The following is a 4,983-nucleotide window of genomic DNA, read 5'->3' as shown; positions in this document are numbered from 1 at the left end:
CAGCCTTGTTAATTGTTACACCAGGCCATCTATGGAAAACAGTTTTTAATTAGTATTTTATTTTTTAATTTCTGAGATCTGTAAATGTTTCCTTAATACACAAGATTCTTCCTATATTATAGATATGATAGCTTCTCTTATCACTCTTAGAACATTGTAATAAAGCTTATCATCTTAACATCTTTTTCTGCTCTCTTAATTCTATTGATTTTTGTTTGTTGAGGAAGATGCTTCAATTTCTTGGTATTATACTTTATTCTTCAAACATTTGGTGAGTCTTGGTTGTATACTCTTCTCTGATTATGTAATTTTCAGACCCTTATCAGTGTAAATTGTTTCTGTCTGTTGCACCTGACTTTTCGACAGGGTTGGGATATGAGTCAGACAGGATCTAAAGATGATTTGTGTGATGGGATTTTTGACCCTCCTGGAGGTCAGTGGCTACTTGGGCACTGGCCTGTTTCTTCTCTAGCCCTAGTGTATGAATCAGTTCATCCACAGCTGCCCAGCACTCAGTGCATGCAGATCAGGGAGAGGTTACTAATTTGCTGTTCCTTATGCAGCCCCCTAATTTTTCAAACTGATAAATGCCCCAGAGCCCTTTCTACTACTTAATATCCATTAGCTCTAACCCTGTAGTTCTATGCAACTTCCCTCTACAGCAGTCATCTCTACACTTGTGTTGGGTCCGTCCTTCCTTCCTTCCTTCCTTAAGATTTCATCTTTAGAGTAAGAGTGTACATGAGAGGGGGGAGGGAAAGAGGGGCAGGGAGGAGGGAAAACAAGAGAATCACAAGAAGACCCCACACACAGCACAGAGCCCCATGTAGGCTTGATCCCACAACACCCTGAGATCACAACCAGAAACCAAGAGTCAGAAGCCCAACTGACTGAGTCTCCCAGGTGCCCCCGAGTTTTTCTCTCTTTTATTTTTGTTCCTCCAAACACTTGTTCTCTGGTAGTATCTTTCAGAACTTAATACAAATCTATTTCTTCAGATAGTAGGTCTCTCTGGTTTCCAATACTATTAAATTGTATTTTATTATCACTATCTATTTACACGTATTTTTGTGAGATTTAGTGGGCAGTAAGTGGTAGAGGTATATTACCAATCTGCCATCTTGAATCATTCTCTGATTTTTTTAAAGTAAATCATTTGCAAACTTAGTACTTTGGCCATTAGTAAATCACAGATTCCCTGCAATAGACCTCACAATTGACCGGCAGACATTAGTGAAAATTGTCATGGTCTTTCTGTCTTAGGGAATGTGTTTTAGTGAGAGATGGAGAGATGGAGCCCAGTTAGTGGACTACAACTATAGCCTAGATTGGTGGTTCTCAACGTTTTCAAGTATAAGGACATGTTTTCTGCATTTAAAAAAAGTTCATGGTTCCTTACAAAATGTAATTGAACTTTTAGTATCCATTGTTTGAGAAAACACATAATAACAAAATACAATGATGATTTCCAGGTTCAATCCTCTCTTTTTTAAATGCTAAGGGTTTGTCTCTCCACAATGAATTCCATAGTCTCTGAAAGTTATAACTGCCTATTGGTACAAATAGTGCTCTTAAATTTTACAAGAATATTTGAATGTTTTCAAGTAGTTTCTTTATCAAGTATTTTCTTAGAATTATAGCTTTTACCAGGTTAGAGGATTTTTTTTTCCTGTTTACCATACAAAACAAAACCAAAAAATGGACCTTCATGAAATTTAATATTTAAAAAAATCTTAATGAATGAGCTAATGGTTTTCAGTCCTTAACATTGTTATTAATACCATAAATCTTTGTGTGTTTTAAGAATTAAAGCATTTTCCAATCTATTATCTCATTGGATCTTTACAATAATCCTATGAAGCAGGACAAATATTACTATGTATGTCAATCTTCCAGCTAATTAATAGACAAATAAAACTTAAGTAATTTCCCCAAGCTGGCAGTTGGCAAGCAACAAAACCAGGGCCAGAATCTAAGTTTCTCAGTGCTCTGCCCATTCATTCCCAAATGTCAATGCCTAGAACAATGCTGGCCCATTACAAACAAAAAAACAAGAATAGTATAACAAGTATCAGAGCAAATAATTTCAAAACTTTTATTAAGAGATTGTCATTTTACTGCTTTGGGAGATTTAAAATGCTCTTAATGAGGCTCCTTATCACAGTGACAGATGGAGCTAATGTGGGATCAACTCACCTATCGTAACTACATCAAGAAAGGCTTCATAAACAAAACCATTTGAAATACACAACTACGCACTAAAACAAGAAAGTGAAATCCTCAGGTGCCAGAAATAAAGAGAACACTAAAAAGTAATGATCAAGAGGTAAAGTTAAACAGGCAAAACAGGCAGCTGGAGAAGTGGAATCAGAAGTTGAGCTTAGGGGCTGTAGTGGGAGTTGAGGCCCCCCGTGCAATGGAGCTGGCACTCAGCGCAGAGCCAGGATCCCAGAAGAGCTCTGCTGTTGTGAAAAGGATTCTAGAATCTCTCTCCCATTAGCCTCAGAATTAGGGGGTGAAGCAAACTGATTACCACCAAGACAGCTCACCTCCCAAACTAAGCTGTGCACAAGGTGGGAGCCACAGGGGTACTCCTGAGTAGTAACACAGAAAACCCACACCGAAGTAGCAACAGAAAAAGCTGAGAACCAAAGATCCAGAAGAAGCCGAGAAACCTGAAGGACCCTCGTATAGACAAAAGACAAATACAATACTGCCCCATAGTCACACTTTATTATCCTGGGGACATGAGACACCGTGGAAAGAAATACCTAAGATGAGATGAAAAATACCTATCTTCCAGGGAGGGACTTAGCAGAATTCATGCCTCGAGAATTACAGACAATAGAGCAAAGAGACTATAAAGTAAATAAGCTTAAATGATTCTGGACATAAAAGAATAAAAACTGTACAGTAAAACCAGAACAGCCTAAAAAGTAAGAGACATAGTTCAGGGAGGGGAAAAAAAAAGCTATAGAATTTCCAAAGATAAAAAATAACATTTTTTCAAAACAACTCAGTAGATTAAAAAAATTTAAAAACTCAGTAGACTAAACATAGCTTAAAAGAAAGTAAGTTGGAAGGCAGAGTTGAAGAAATCTCACAGAATAAAACTCAAAAAGATAAAAAAGAAATATTTAAAAAGAGGCACAGAGAATAGAATGTTACTAAGTGTTCCAGAAGGACACAATAGAGGGAATATGAGAGGAATCTGCAATAAAAATGGCTATGTTAGAGACTGCTGCCTGTTCCTTATAACCAGTCTCGCCCTCTCCCTTTTTCACAGAATCACCCATTTTCAGCTGAGAACTAGGCTGCCCAGAATAAAGGCAGTATTTCCCAGTTTCCCTTATACCTGGACAGGCTATATGACCGTACTTTAGAATGTAAACAAAACAGCATGTGCAACTTCCAGAAATGTCCTTAAAGGAAAGAGATAGGACTTTTCTCTCTACTTTTTCTTTCCTAGTAGCTCAAATGCAGATGGTATGGTTTAAGTTTGATTAGAGAATCTACTTGCTGAAAATGAATGGTGGAACAATAAAATGGAAGGATCCCTGAGCCTCTGACACCATCAAACGCCACCTGGAAAGCCACATCTATGTGAAAAAGAGAAACTTCTGTCTTGTAGGAACCACTTTGATTTAGAATTGTTTTTAAAACACTTGCAGCAGAATCTCATCATAACTTCTGATTGAGAATTTTCTACAATTAAAGATGGTAGTCTCCGATTTGAAGGAGTGGAATGAATTCTGAGCTAGAAAAAAATGTGATTAAATCTATGCATGGACATAGAATAATAAAACAGCAGAACACCAAACATACAGAGAAAAGCTTTAAAAGCAAATCTGAGGGCGCCTGGGTGGCTCAGTGGGTTAAGCCGCTGCCTTCGGCTCAGGTCATGATCTCAGGGTCCTGGGATCGAGTCCCGCATCGGGCTGTCCCCTCAGCAGGGAGCCTGCTTCCCCCTCTCTCTCTCTGCCTGCCTCTCCATCTATTTGTGATTTCTCTCTGTCAAATAAATAAATAAAATCTTTAAAAAAAAAAAAAAAAGCAAATCTGAGAGAAAAGAGATTGTTGCCCATAAGGAAAGATAAACTTCAAAGGAAAGATAAACTTCTCAAACACAATGAGGGATGCAAAAAGAAAATGGAATAGTATCTTGAAAATGCTGAAAGGCAGTGAGGCTCAACATAGAATTCCATGCTTCGCTGAACTGTAACTCAAGAATGAGGACAAAATGTGGACCCTGCCAGACATACACAGATTAGCACTGACAACAAGTACCTATATAATACAACTTTACAAGGCACTGTTCTAGGTGCTTTATCTATTTTAACTCATAATCCACACAACAACCCTCTGAGGTAGTTACTATTAAATATTACTATATCAGGGATGACGAAACTAAGATACAGGAAAGTTAAGTAACTTGCCCAAGGTCACACAGCTAGAAAGAGTCCAAATTGGGATTCAAGCATGGACAGCCTGCTTCAGATTCCGTTGTTGTAATCCCTCACAGGAAGAGTTCGTTATGCCCAGACCTTCCATGAAATTACCACTGAAGTCATTTAAAAGATGGTCTGGTACTCACTTTGGCAGCACATTTGCTAAAATTGGAATGATACAGAAGATTAGCACAGCCCCTGTGCGAGGTTCACATGCAAAAGACCAGTATGGAGCCTGGACAGACCAAGGAGGATGTAAGCAGAAAAACGAGAAAGATAAATCAGCAAATCATATGGATCCACTAATGTATTAACTACAAAAGTGTCCTTTCATGCAATAATTCTGATATTAGATTCTAGGGGACTTTTTTTTTCCTCTTGTAGTATCTTTATTCGGCAAAAGGAAATATTTGGCAACTCTATGTCAATTCCTCCCAAAATTTTGGTAATTTTCCTAGTCTGTGAAATCATAGTCTGGCAACCATTGATCTATTGTGCAACAAAGGTTTTTTTGTTTTGGGAGTATGTGTGTTTT

The 4,983-nt window shown here is 37.9% G+C and overlaps 1 pseudogene; it reads left to right on the top strand.

Annotated features, from left to right (window-relative positions):
* The first annotated feature begins 4,586 nt into the window (after positions 1–4,586).
* Positions 4,587–4,669, top strand: LOC132022912 (U6 spliceosomal RNA; annotated as a pseudogene).
* The last annotated feature ends 314 nt before the right edge of the window (positions 4,670–4,983 follow it).

Source organism: Mustela nigripes, chromosome 7, assembly GCF_022355385.1.
Source record: "Mustela nigripes isolate SB6536 chromosome 7, MUSNIG.SB6536, whole genome shotgun sequence".
Lineage (NCBI taxonomy): Eukaryota > Metazoa > Chordata > Mammalia > Carnivora > Mustelidae > Mustela > Mustela nigripes.
This window is presented reverse-complemented; position numbering and strand designations above follow the sequence as displayed.